Genomic DNA, 15,658 nt, shown 5'->3' with positions numbered 1-15,658 from the left:
CTTTTAATCGGAAAAAAATTTAAATTTAAAAATTAAATTAATCGGGGAAGTTGAAAAAGAATTACAGCTGTTCAAAAATGAGTGAAAAAATGATGAAGTTCGCCATATTTTGAAACGTTTGTAAAAAAATCGAAGAGTGCCACGCAAGTCACGCATGAAATTTGTAAAGTTTACGAAGACGTAGTACAACAATGGTGCAGCACAACAATGGTTCGCTCACTTCCGTTCTGGAAGTGTCTTTACCGAAAAAATGTCAAAAAGTGGTTCGACCAAAATGGTACATATTTGTTTATTTATTTATGATTACAAATATAAAAAAATAAGTTGAAGCTTGATTAGAAATACGAAAAGACTTTTTTCGACTACCCCTTATTATTTAAGACAGGTTGTTCGTTAGAGGTATAGAATTTCCCAAAGGGATAGTTGTCAAACCAGAAAACAAATACAAGTTTTTGACAGTTAAGTTCAGTGCCACATGTAAAGACCAACGACAAACAATAGTGAAAAATCGTGGAAATTTACTATATATTATGCCTCTTGTTTTTGGAGTTATCCATTTCGAAGTTCTTTACTTAAAAAAAAACACGTAGACTTCAAATGTAATGGGGAATGTTTTTTATCATTCGAAAGAACAATCTTTGGCATTTATTTTCTGTAGATTATCTCTTTCAAATGTTGGCCGCGGTTATGTCTCCGATGATCCATCCGGTTAGTCCAATTTTCAATGACTCGTTTGAGCATTTTGACACTCGTTTGAGCATTCTGACTGGTAATTTGCAAATGACTTGTGTGGTGCTTTTTTCTCTATATACATACTATTTGATGCCCAATCGAAAGGCCGAAGTGTTCTCTCAATAAATCCATTGATTGAAGCGATGTGTGGGAAGTGGCGCCATCTTCTTGAAACCAAATGTTGCCAAAATCACGGTCTTCAATTTCAGACATCCAATAGTTGGGTATCATGGCACGATAACTTTTCCATTGACTGTCACGTTCTTAACGGCATCATTTTTTGAGAAATATGGACCGATGATTCCCCCGACCAACACACCAAACCAAACTTTTGTTTTTTTCTGGATAAAATGTCTGCTTTTGATACTCTTCTGGTTGCTCTTTGTCACAAATGCTTTAATTTTGCTTGTTTGTATACCCATTGAGTCAAAAATGGGCGCCATTGCTGAACAAAATTTGGCTCGAAAACTTCGGTTATTTTTGGAATTCTTTTATGAGCCCATAGAATTAGGCGATGTCGCTGTCGATGTTATTGGACAAGGTGTATTTTGTACGTTTTCAATTTAAGATCTCGACGTAAAATGCGCCAAGTCATTCCATATGTCGGTCCGTGGTGCTTTCCACAGTATTCGTGTACACTCTCAACTACAGCTGCTATATTTTTTTCACTGCGTCCTCTATTCAGTTGAATATTATCCAATTATGGATGCTGGGTCTCAAGATAGTACGCTCAGTTGGTCGATTATGTTGACCATAAATTGAGCGAAGCGAGCTAAGCACATTCTTTATGGAACGTGAATTTTCGTAAAAATAACATGACAGCTTGACACGACAGGTGATCTGTCAATACACGTCTATTAAAAAGTACCTCTTCTTGGATCACACGTCAACACACTTATTGTCCTTTACGTGTATTGTTCGGTTTCAAACTTTGAGGCTGAAAAGTTTAAAAATTTAATTTCTTCTTACTTTTTAAAGCAGTTCTTCTTTGTTATTGGTGTAGTTACCGCTTACGCGGTAGTAGCCGAGTTTGTGGACCTGGAAATAGTTCCAATTTGATTTTTGCATCGTTGAGTTTGGGGAATTTCTCTTTCACCTCCTATGAAAAAAAGATAACAGCCTGGATAAAAGATCTCACTTTTGGTGAGCATCTGTCCAAGATAAGCGATCGACGGGAAAAGAATGGTGGCGAGTAGATCTTTGTGACATTTCTTACAGCGGTTTTATACGGGAGCGTAAATTTGGTGTGGGGCCGTGGTGGGAAAAAGACTCAGTTGTCGAAACCTTTCATTCACAGCGATGGATGAGCGCCTTGCAACAATGGAAGATGAATAGAAGCAAAGGAAAGGTTTCAAGACTGGAGCATTTTATTATAAGACCCAAAGAGCTGATGTCAAGAGTATAGTCAATTTATGGAAGGAACAGTTCTCCATCCTGCTGAACAGCAGTGAAAAGGTAACAACAGGAGATGGCGAACCCACTTTCGACAGCACGAAAAGATGCTGCCGCTATGTGTGAATTTGACATCCCCCCAAAACAATTATCGTTCTGTAAACTTATTGTAAACATCACCAAAAGTTCCGCTAGGATCGGAAAGAATCTCTCCGAGCTGTTCGATACTAAAGAAAGTTTCAGATAGTTACATTTCCTATCGCGTGCCTTCTTTAATCCACTGCAGTAAATACGAAGAGGTACTCTTCTATAAGAGTATACATATGTACATCTGCTGGAGCATGACGATGATATTGATATCAGTGGCTTCAAAAACCAGTACCCGAGTCAGTACCCGTCCGGGGAAGCAGAGGAAGAAGAAGATCTCCACTCCGTTGGAGAGATCGGGTGGAGAAGGACCTGGCTGTACTTGGTATCCTCAATTGGTTCCAAATAGCGAAAAGAAGAAAAGCCTGGCACTGTTGTTAACTCGGCTCTTACTGCATAAACGGTTTCAGTGCTAGTAAAAGATGATTTAATAGCTCTTTCGACAAAAAATTTGCGCTTTCCTTCTATAAAACAATCGAAGATTTACTCTTATCTCTTATTAGTGTCAGTAGCCTTCAGATCCAAACTTTTATATTATAGAAAAAATTAACTCTAATAACAGTCGCTACTTATAAGCGAATCTGATAAGATTTGAGGCAAATTCTTCACATCTGAAGTAGATAAAAGTTAATAAAAGCTTTTAAGTTTTACTTTTCCCGGCAGCTTTAACCAAACAAACGACCCGGAATACACATACACATCCATAACTATATTAACTTTCGTGCAAGCTCCATAAGCTTTCGTTGGAAAGCTTTTATAGCATTGCTGTTAAACGGACCGTAAAGTTCAATTTTGGGATATTGTAAAAATCTGGTAAAGCGACCCAACTCACATCACCAACCGCTAACTTACACTATTAACTAGGAAGCGTTTTGACTAACTTAATAGATTATTTAGACATTTCAAACATTTTCGAACTCGTTTCTTGACAGATATATAGTACATATGTACCAGAATTATACAAGGTGCGTCCCAGGATGCGTAAACAGGAATCTAGCGCTCCGACGACCGGAGTAGCCGCTTTGCAGATAATATTGCTGCTTTTGCCGAGGATGTCATGGAAGCGCCGTTGTCATCGGCAGACGACGTGCCACGCAAGTGGGTATCAGTCGACAGTGTTTACTGCGAATTCTGATAGAAGATTTGAAGATGTTTCCGTATAAAGTCCAGACGGTACATCAGCTGTTAGCTGCTGACCACCAATCGCGTCTAATATACGCTCAGGCCATCCTTAATCACGACGAAGAGGAAGATGATTTTTCATCAAAAATAATCATGAGTGATGAGGCCCATTTCCATCTTAGCGGGTACGTAAATAAGCAAAATTTACCCTTCTGGTGCACTGAAAGTCAACGTGTAACCCACGAAGAGCCATTACACCCACTCAAACTCACTGTATGGTTTGCTGTTTTCGCTGGAGGAGTTATCAGACCTTTTTTCTTCGAAGACTACTGTGAGTGGTGAGCGCTACGGAGCAATGATCAACGAGTTCTTTTTGACGTAACTTGATGAATTGGGATTGGAAAGCAAGTGGTTCCAACAGGACGGTGCAACGGCACACACTGCACGTGCCATAACAGATATGCTGAAGGATGCATTTCTCGGGCGCCTAATCTCCCGTTTTGGCGACTTGCACTGGCTAGCAAGAGGGCCTGATTTGACCGCTCCAGACTTCGTTTTGTGGGGCTTTTTGAAATCACGGGTTTATGTCAACAACCCTCAGACTCTTGCAGGCCTTAAACACAGTATCCGTCAAGAATGTGAAGACCTATCGCCGGAAGTTCTGGCCAAAGTGATGGAAAATGCCATAAAAGGGCTCAAATGACAATCAACTGTAGCGGCGGCCATTTACATGATATCATATTCTCGACTTGATGTAAAAAAATTTAAAAGACCAAATAAAAATAATCCACAAGCAGAATCAAAGTTTTTAATTTTTAAAAAAATTGCAGCCAAAAAACATCGGAAGGTTTTTTTTATAATACGATTGTTTTTTTTTTCGGAAGGCTACAAAATCCAGTATGCTTGAAAACGCAAATAGCAACAGTGATTTCATTTGAAGGCTGATTTTGATATTGTAAAGTATGGGCCATCATTTCGAATCAAATTGCGTTCCACTGGAAGTATGTAGGTGTGTTTTTGGTGTTATGCACAAAATTTTTATTATATATTGCTGTTTTAGTAACTTTAAAAAATTACACTTTTTAAACTTGACCCAAATATCACAATATTTTTTGTAGGCGGTTGAATTTTACCTATTTTATTAGACAAATGTAAATCGACAAAGAAGCTTGGAGAAACTCTCCTCTGTTCTTCACGACACTAGTCTCAATTCCGACTGATATATTTATATACAGGTATAACACCTATCATAACCCCTTCATTGTTTGGTGTGAGTGATCTTTGATCCGTTTTTGTTCAGCATATTCTGAGATTAAAACAATGTTTTAAATTTTTGTATGATTTCATAGAAAAATCTGAGCTTTGATCATCTTAAATCAGTTTCTTACTATTAGGTCTGTAGTTTATGTCAGATTAGGAATGTTTTTGTTAAGCTCAGGAAATATGTATGTCCTGATCACATTTTAGTTGTCAACAGTTAATTACTTCATGTATTGGCCAAAGGATTGAAAATTTTGAAAGAAACCCATTTTGACATTCTTTAAACTATAGGGTTTGTCCAGAAAGTAATCGGACTGATCTCCTTCCACAGCGACTGTAATTCGAAGCTTCGACTGGATTCGGTAAAAGGCGTTCCAAGCTGGCGAACGAGCGGCTGGTCAGTTCTCTACGAGCACCTGGAGACTCAGGACAACCATATTCGTGCGACGTGTTTCTGTGAGTGGTGCAAGTCGAAAATGCAGCATTCGTTAGGGCAGAGGTAGGCCGTTAAATTCTGTGTGAAACTTGGTAAATCTGCGACAGAGACGTTAAGTATGATCAAGCAGGCTTACGCAGATCTTGATTTAGCAAGAAGTGGTGTGTCGGTGGCATCAGGTCTTTTTGGATGTCCGGGAAGAGGTTACTGAGTTTTGGTGCTGGGAGACCTGCGACTTCGACAAACACCGACAATGTGACTCGTGTGCGCAAAGTTTTGAACTCAGACTGTCCACTAAGTATTAGTTTAGTTGCCCAGTTGTTAAATTTATCAAAATCTGTGGTTCATGACATTATGACGGAGCACTTGAACATGTGCAAGGAGTGCGCAAAGATGGTCCCAAAAGTGCTCACTGACGACCAGAAATGACGGCGTGTGGAAGTGTGACAAGAAAATTTGAAGGACTCAGCCCTATTACTTTCTGGACTCACCCTGTATAAAGTAGTTACTAAGTGAAATAATATAATCTGGACTCATAATGTATAAGCCGAGAAACCTCTTGACGGTTAAGAGTTAGTAGTTCAATTAATTGGACAATTTGTTCATTTTAATTATACTAGGAGTGTTCTTTTGTTTTCTTGTATAGACCCGGTGTTCCTTCTTAAACCATGAATTACATGCAGAAAAAAGTTAACAGCGTTAAATTAAGCTTTCTTAATCTTAAAACGAAGTTTATTGATTAGAAGTCCTAAGGAGAGTAAAAATGCTTTTTAAGAAGGGTATTTGAAAAATTAATGTTCCAAAAATATATATGAACTATATATATGTATGTATATATCTACATATGTTATATTAATTCATTGACGATATCTTTACTGTCTCCATTCTGCGCTTCTTCATTATAAATTTATGTACTACAGCAGGCAAAGAATATAAAAACTTTGTTCATAATTTTAAAATTTGTAATTTATTCTTCAAAATTTATGTCGTCCACCGCAAAGTAAACCTTCTTGGCTCTAACCCAATTGTATCAACGTTTTTTTCTATCCGCGAAATAGTTGTTAAAGTCAATTTTCGGAGTACATTTCATGGCTTCAAAACGATTTCCCTGGAGCGGTTGTTTGAGTTTACTGAATAGCCTGAAGTCACACGAAGCTTAATCATGCGAATACGGTGGTTGCGGCATGATATTGGTTGAAAATTTGGCGACAAACTCACGAAGAATGAATGCAGTATGCGACGGTGCATTATCCTGGTGCAAAAACCAAGAGCATAATTCTCGTTGACAGTTTGGCCAGTCGAAAGAAATTGTCGTGGCATTTTTGGGTTCACATTTCTCACCATATTCGAACTTTGGATGGTCTGTTCGCCATTAATAATACGTTTCATGACATTCTGGTAGTTGGAAAGCATTTTTTCACTGACTTTAAGGAAACACTGTATTTCGAAAAAAATGATTTTGGGACTAATAGTGCTTTCACTTTTTTTAGACCCACATGATCTTTTAGAATGGTTTTCACTATCCATCCGATATCCAACGATGTCAGTAAGATCTCTGTCTGTTAATAGTCGATTCTCAAGCACCAGTTCATTTGTTTTGACGTGTTGATCATAAGTTGATGTTGATGACCTCTGGGGCGTTGATCATCGTCAACACGTTCTCGACCCGCTTTGAATAAACATTTGCTCGCGACAAAACATTATCACCAAATGCTGTTTCAAACATTCTAAACGTCTTGGCAACAGAAATTTGATTCCGCACACAAAATTTAAGGGAACTTCTTTGCTGAATGATCTCACTCATCGTAAATATCGTTGAATGCACTTTGTGTACTTCAGAAATGTAAGCGTACATTAAACACCAATAATTTTTTCGATGTGACATTTGGCACAGATATCACTGAGAGTCAAACCCACATAGAAAAAAATATATTTTGACGAAGAAGTTTTCGCGCGAAATTTGAATTTAAAGTCTTACTATTTTGTGCCCACAACAATACATACATACATATGTATGTATATTTACATATATTCCTATTAATTTAATTGTCTTTAGCAATCTGTGCTGCTTTGTATTCTCGCGTTGCTTTATTAGAGCTCTGCGAAATTAGTGTAAATTGTAAATAAAGCTCGCGGCGTTTCGTAATTAAACACAAATCGTTGTTGACACGGCCAGGCAGCACTTTCCAACTTTTCCGTACACATGTACAGCGAAAGTGTTCTTATGTACCGAAAATAAACGAATCGCAGTAACTCTTTAACCATGGAAAGTATTTTCGCAATAAACAAATAACCTGCGGATGTAATTACGTAATGAAATCAAATGAAAAGTGATTTTAATTATACGCGCTCTTTGCCTCTGCAGCGGCATCTCGTTGGCGCGCAAAGCTCCGCTGTTGCTTCCCTTCTACATTTTCCCATTGCCTGGATATTAAATTGTCTTAGAACTGATGGAATGTTATTGCCCGCAGCAGTTTCATATTATGTAGTTATTGCTGCCACTGAATTGAAAATTCGCAATTAATCGCTTATCGTTGGCAGAGATGATGGCGTTTTTTACATTCCAACAGCTTGTTAGGTGACAGCTCAGCAATTGCTTTAATCGTATTAGTTTAACTTTATGGCTCTGTTGAGTTTAACTTAGTTAGCTGGTGATAGTTGCAGCGCTAAGTGACATTTGTTAACTTAAGGCTAAATGTATAAGCTGTGGTAGTAATTGGATGACATCCCAAGGTGAAAATATATTTGCAATAAAATACCAGCATAGGAGTAAGTTATTGGGGGAAAATCATTATTTGATGGGTTGCATATAGTAATTATAAAATATAGCACAGCATAATAAAGCTTAACAAAGCCAAACAAGTTAAATAACCCACCATAAATTGGAAGGCTATCTCGTGTTGACTGAACTTAAATGCCAGCAAGGCAGTACTAATAAATGGTACCAGGCTACCAATAGGAATGAAAGCAAGCTACTTGGGACTAACTGTAGGCAGGAAGCTATCGTGGCAACCAAATTTAGAGGCAAGGGTAAGAAAAGCAGCTACATCACTTTACACCCGTAAAAGGATGTTGGGGCCCAAATGGAGACAAACACTTCTTGCAACTCATTCGCTAAATACAGCTGTTGTAAGGCCGATTATGACATATGGTATATTGGTATATTGGTGTTGGTGGCCAATAATGGAAAAGAAAACTTGGTAAGGCGTATGAAAATCACACAAAGAGGAATTAATCTGTGCATAAGAGCTGCTCTTAGAACAACGCCCAATGAGGCACAAAAGTAAATTTTATATTTATTGCCCATAGGCTTGTTCTGCAAGCAACTGGCAGCAAAGTCAGCTGTTAAGTTGAGGAAAGACTCCCTAACTTATTTTTTATAGGCGTAGACCCAGCTTACGCGGTTAAAGTCGAGTTTACCACAGCGCTTCAGTCGCCAAGTGTGTCCAGGCCCTTATCCCCCTGGTCTTTCTAACGGCCTGGAGGTCTTCCTCTTCCTCCGTTTTCCCCGGTGGGTACTGCGTCGAATACTCTCAGAGCTGGAGTGCTTTCATCCATCTGGACAATATGACCTAGTCAGCGCTCTTAGTTCGCTGAACTACAAGTATGTCAATGTCGTCATATATCTCGTACAGCTCATCGTTCCATCGAATGCGATATCCACCGTGGCCAACGCGCAAAGGACCATAAATCTTCCGCAGAACCTTTCCCTTGCAAACTCGTAACGCCGACTCATTTGTTGTGGTTATCGTCAACGCCTCTGCACCATATAGCAGGACGGGTGCAGTGAGTGACTTGCAGAATTTGGTCCTTGTTCGTCTAGAGAGAGCTTTGCTTCTCAATTGTTTACTCTGTCCGAAGTAGAACCTGTAGGTAAGAGGATGATGTTGTTGTTGGTATTAATGGTGGCTCCAAGATAGCTGAAATTATCTACGACTTCGCTAATATCATCGGTATACGCCATCAGCTGTACATTCTATAAAAGACTGTACCTTCTCTAATTAGCTCTGCAGATCATATTATTTCCTCCACCAATTGAGTAAAGAGTAAATGGATGGGAAGTCGTCTTGTATGAAACCTCGTTTGGTTTCGAACGGCTGGGAGAGGTTCTTCCCGATCCTGACAGAGCTTTTAGTGTTGCTCAACGTCAGGTTACACAGCCCTATTAGTTTTGCGCGGATACCAAAACCAGAAACTGATGCATGCTCCTCATCAGTTAATCGCAGCCATATTTGAATTGCTCGTTCGGAAACCCATCAGTTCCGCCGTTTTGACGTTTTTCAGACGGGTAATTGCTATTCGAACTTATTTATGGTCGTATCCGTTTTTACATAGATTTTACGGTTCCCAATATTGGCTTTCCTTCCAGAGACACAGGGATAATTATCTAAACGGATGGGCCAGCACTAGATAAGCAGGTGAAAGGTGGTGTCTTTTCACCAACATTAGATAACGGAATCGCCGTCCTATTACGAGACCATTGAGGTGTATTCCAAGTGGAAATATATTTATATATCACTATAATCACTTAAATCTTCTAGGGTATCGTCAAAGACAGCCTCGATGGCTTAGTGGATCTAACATTCTTTTTCTCAATAAACTTGCAATGGGTTTCACGATACAGTGATATTCCTGGTAATTGAAAAGCAGATGAACTAACCAGAGTCGATAGCACCCTGCAATTAGACTTCGGAAAGAGGTATTTTAAATGCCTCTGACTACTTGAAGATATTTAATTAATAACCATGTTCTAGATATTGCTGAGTCTCTATGGAGTTAATCCCTGACTTTCTCAATAAGCAGTCAAATTCCACAGAAATGGCATAAGAACTCCCTTAGGAGTAGTAACAGGTCACTACCTAATTGGCAAATATGCTATTAGACTACAACATGTCAGGTGTTAGAAAAAGATCATACTATAAATAATCGCACCTATCGGTCAAGGGTTTTATAAAACACCATGCACTGATCAACTTCATCAGGATCACAAGTTGGTTCATGGAGGACATAATACAGTTAGGGGTTTTAGCCCCGGTCTACTTATAGTGCTAGGTGCGTCTTCAGACAGCCACTCTACTTACCTACCGATCTGCCTATGTGTCGCAACAAAACAAAACATTACATAACCTAACTTGTTATGACTTAGCATAAAATAACAAAGCTGAATATCGCAATAACAAAACAACCTTCCGATGTTTTTTGGCTGCAATTTTTTTAAAATATGAAAAACTTTGATTCTGCTCGTGGATTATTTTTATTTGCATTCAGCATATCGGTTGTGGCACGTGCAGTGTGTGCCGTTGCACCGTCCTGTTGGAACCACGTGTTTTCCAATCCCAATTCATCAAGTTGCGGCAAAAAGAACTCGTTGATCATTGCTCTGTAGCGCTCATCACTCACAGTAACCGTTTGGCCCGCGACGTCTTCGAAGAAAAAAGGTCCGATGACTCCTCCCGCGAAAACAGCACACCACACAGTGACTTTGAGTGGGTGTAATGGCTCTTCGTGGGTTACACGCGGATTTTCAGTGCCCCAGAAGCATAAATATTGCTTATTTACGTACCCGCTAAGATGAAAATGAAAAATCATCTTCCTCTTGGTGGTGATTAAGGATGGCTTGAGCGTATGTTAGACGCGATTGGCGGTCAGCAGCTAACAACTGATGCACCGTCTGGACTTTGTACGGAAACATCTTCAAATCAAGTACCAAAATTTTCTGTAAAAACCGTCTACTGATACCCATTTGCGTGGCACGTCGTCTGGTCGATGTCGACGGCGCTTCCATGACATCCTCGGCAACAGCAGCAATATTCTCTACAGAAGGACTACTTCGGGGTCTGACCCGCCTGGCAGCATCTCGTGTTGTTCCAGTCTCTTCGAGGCGAGCGGCTAAACGTCGCAGTGTTGCACCAGTAGGTGTCGGACGGCCACGAAATTTGCGACGAAATTCACGTTGTGCTAAATCACCGACCGACCATTGGTCAAATAAATAGTCACCAATAACGCGTGTACTGGAGCAGGGTAGCGCTCCATTGCTTACTTACGTGTATTTCGCATGTGTTTACTACACAAATGTCAAAACAGAAATTGACATTAGAGGTCAGTTGCAAAATTTATAGCATCTTCTGGTAGGAGGACTACTTCTGCTTTGTGTGTATAACATACGATGACACAACGTATTATCTTGTACATAACGTACCATAACATAACATAATGAAAAGAATACATAATTTTACAATAAAAAAAGGCAAAAATAATTTTTTTCTATTTAGTTTCCTTAAAAATGAAATTTTATACAGTAGGAGTAAGTATTAGCAGGTTTTTATATCAATTTACCAGCTTCTAAACAAGTTTTCAGAATAATTTCTATAGATTCTTTACTTTTAGATCAACTTAAATTTCAAACAAGTTGTAAGGGATGATAACTTGATATTTCAAAGTATATATCGCTTTTAAAAATATTAAATGCGAAAACCTTATGTAACCCCATGAGATAGCAGCAAAAACATCAATACAATGGTACAGTTATTACTTTGGCTTGCTGGTGCATTTTTTATTTTTTTTTTTCATTCACAAATAAGTTATTAGTTGGATTTTTATTAAGTATTTTTTGAAAACAGAATTCATTACTGCATTATTGTGGCTTTGATGCAAAAGTATTTTTCAATTATCTTTCTTTGAAGTGGAATTATTTTTTAGTGGTATGCATTAAAAAACGGAAATATTTTTCCCGACCTCATCATGTTTAACGCCGTTTATTCATATGTATGTTTTTAATAGAAATATTATATTTGTAACATTCTTCAAAATGGTGTAATTTTGCATTAATACAGTATCTGTTTTTATACGTTGGCTTCAGACGGGATGTCAGCGAAATTTCTTTAAATTTTAATAGAAGAGTCATTAAAATTTCAGTTTAAAAATTGAATAATATATTTCTAAAAATCTGCTGCCACTTTAATGCTATAAAGGAAATTTTCTTGAAAACTTTTCTAACTTTTAAATCCGAGGACAAGCACGCTTTCTCAGTGATCAAAATCAAACCAGAATGACTCGCCTGTACTTGAACTTGACAGCAGCTCTCTAAGAGTGTATACGAGTACTACCCCATAATAAAAAAATAGTATAATAATAATAGTGGCTCCAGTGGTCATAAAGGGTAAAAATTTATAGAGCCCCACGCCTCCTATAGGCATTTACTATAAAAAAAAGTAATTAGATAAAGACTTGAGACTTAAGGCTTGAGATAGTGGTATTATGACTTTTGTTAAGGAAGAAATATTTTTACAGTTCTTTTATGAGTTACCATAAGACATATATGTTTTAAGCTATCTTAATATGGATTATATGGTTAAATGGTTGAGATGTGAATCGGATATAATAAAATATTTTGTATATTTCTGATGTATGATATATGATATTCCGTTGGTCAGATTATGCAGCAATCAGCGGCCTAAGAATTTTAATTTTCCGTCTGCATATGCGCAAACTAGTTCCTCAGTTTTTATACTCTCGCAACAAAGTTGCTAAGGAGAGTATTATAGTTTTGTTCACATAACGTTTGTAAGTCCTAAAACTAAAAGAGTCAGATATAGGGTTATATATACCAAAGTGATCAGGGTGACGAGTAGAGTTGAAATCCGGATGTCTGTCTGTCCGTCCGCCCGTGCAAGCTGTAACTTGAGTGCAAATTGAGATATGAAACTTGGTACACGTATTTCTTGGCTCCATAAGAAGATTAAGTTCGACGATGGGAAAAATCGGCCCACTGCCACGCTCACAAAATGTCGGAAACCGAAAACCTATAAAGTGTCATAACTAAGCCATAAATAAAGATATTAATGTGAAATTTGGCACACGGGATCGCATTAGGGAAGGGCATATTTGGACGTAATTTTTTTGGAAAAGTGGGCGTGACCCCGCCCCCTACTAAGTTTTTTATACATATTTCGGAAACTACTATAGCTATGTCAACCAAACTCTATAGAGTCGTTTAGTCGTTTCCTTCAGGCATTTCCATATACAGTTCAAAACGGAAGAAATCGAATAATAACCACGCCCACCTCCCATAGGTTATGTTGAAAATCACTAAAAGTGCGTTAACCGACTAACAAAAAACGCCAGAAACACTAAATTTTACGGAAGAAGTGGCAGAACGAAGCTGCACCCAGACTTTTTTAAAAATTGAAAATGGCCCTGGCCTCGCCCACTTATGGACCAAAAACCATATCTCAGGAACCACTCAACCGATTTCAATGAAATTCGGTATATAATATTTTCTTAACACCCTGATGACATGTACGAAATATGGGTGAAATCGGTTCACAACCACGTCTTCTTCCAATGTAACGCTATTTTGAATTCCATCTGATGCCTTCTCTGTATAATATATACATTAGGAAATGAAAATACAATTCAATACTCAAAGTACACAAATTGATCTAATCTAATTAATTTTACAGCAAAATAAAAAAAATATCTAAATTATTATCACTTTATCATGCGAGAGTATAAAATGTTCGGTGACACCCGAACTTAGCCCTTCCTTACTTGTTTAGATATCGATCAGATATCTTGTAGACGTCCTTTTCTCTGCACGATGTAGCTGCCATACAAAGTGAACGAATGAAGTCATTAGATCGGGCAACTATAGCATTTCTTCTTCTTCTTTACTGGCGTAGATACCGCTAACGCGGCTATGGCCGAGTTAACAACAGCGCGCCAGTCGTTTGTTTTTTTTCGCAAGGTAGCGCCAATTGGAGATTCTAAGTGAAGAAAGGTCCTTCTTCACCTGGTCCTTCCAACGGAGTTTAGGTCTTCCCCTTCCTCTGCTTCACCCAGCGGGTACTGCGTCGAATACTTTCAGAGCTGGAGTGTTTTCTTCCATTCGGACGACATGACCTAGCTTGCGTAGCCGCTGTATTTTAATTCGCTGAACTATGTCAATGTCGTCGTATATCTCATACAGCTCATCGTTACATTGAATTCGATACAACGTCGACTCATCAAATGTCGTCATCGTCCATGCCTCTGCACCATATAGCAAGACGGGAATAATGAGTGACTTATAGAGTTTTGCTTTTGTTCGCCGAGAGAGGACTTTGCTTCTCAATTGCCTACTTTGTCCGAAGAAGCACCTGTTGGCAAGAGTTATTCTGCGTTAGATTTCGAGGCTGACGTTGTTGTTGGTGTTTATGCTGGTTCAAAGACAGACAAAATTATCTCCAACTTCGAAGTTATGACCGTCAACAGTGAGGTGGGTGCCTAGTCACGAGTGCGATGACAGGAGATATTGCTTTTGGTGTTGCTCAACGTCAGCTTACACGGCCGTATAACTTTTGCGGGGATTCCAAATTAAGGCATCGCGTCTTTTCGGCAGCTTCTTCAAAGGCAGCTTTGAAATCGAAGAAGAGGTGGTGTGTGCCGATTCTCTTTTCACGGGTATTTTCCAAGATTTGGCGCACGGTGAACATCTGGGCAGTTGTTGATTTGCCAGGTCTAAAGCCACACTGATACGAGGGCTGCTATATATATTCTGGCCTAGGGCAACACTAAGTGTTGCCAGCTGCAATCTGACATTTCCATTGGAAAGTTTGACATTTTTTAGCATAACATCACTCAGAACGTTTTGTCATTTAATCGTGAATTGTTTTATTTACAGGGAATTAAAAAATTCATCTCGGCCAAAAAATGGAATTACCTCGTGAACATTTTCGTGCGATCATTTTTCACAACCTTCGACGTGGATTATCACTACAAGAGTGAATCGATGAACCAAAATCTTTGTATGGCTATGAAGCACCATCCTATAGCACTGTGAAAAACTGGTACAACGAATTCAATCGTGGCCGATGCTCGCTCAAAGATGAATTCCGTGAAGGTCGTCCAAAAACAGCCGTTGTGCCAGAAAACATCGATGCCGTATGTGAACTGATAATGCAAGACCGTCATGTAACATACCTTCAGATAGAGGCATGCCTATGCATTTCTCCCACCAGCATACATTCAATATTGCATGAACACCTGGCCGTAAAAAAGGTTTGTTCTCGTTGGATCCCGCACAATTTGACAATCGCTCAAAAAAAGGCTCGTGTGGATTGGTGTACAGAAACGCTGAAAAAATACGATCGCGGTGCTTCAAAAGACGTTCATAAGATCGTCACAGGTGACGAATCATGGATCTATGCGTATGAGCCCGAAACAAAACAGCAATCGACAAAAATAAAAAAAAATAAAAAAAAAAAACATTTTCGTTGATAAATATGCCTATTTACATTATTAGACCAGAAATATATATAGCAACCTACGTAAGGTCCAATCAGTTTGTTGACGCTGGGCTTTAATCTTTCACACAACACGCTCGATAGAACCTTATATCCGATGTTGAGGAGGCTTATCCCATGGTATGTGGCGCAGATTGTGGGGTCTCCCTTTTTGTGGATTGGGCAGAGCACACTTATATTCCTATCGTTGGGCATGCTGTCGTCCGGCCATATTTTGCAAAGCAGCTGATGCATACTCCTTATCAGGTCTTGGCCGCCGCCGCTTTGTTGTTCTTCAGGCGGGTAA

Source organism: Bactrocera tryoni, chromosome 1 (assembly GCF_016617805.1).
Source record: "Bactrocera tryoni isolate S06 chromosome 1, CSIRO_BtryS06_freeze2, whole genome shotgun sequence".
Taxonomy (NCBI): domain Eukaryota; kingdom Metazoa; phylum Arthropoda; class Insecta; order Diptera; family Tephritidae; genus Bactrocera; species Bactrocera tryoni.
This window is presented reverse-complemented; position numbering follows the sequence as displayed.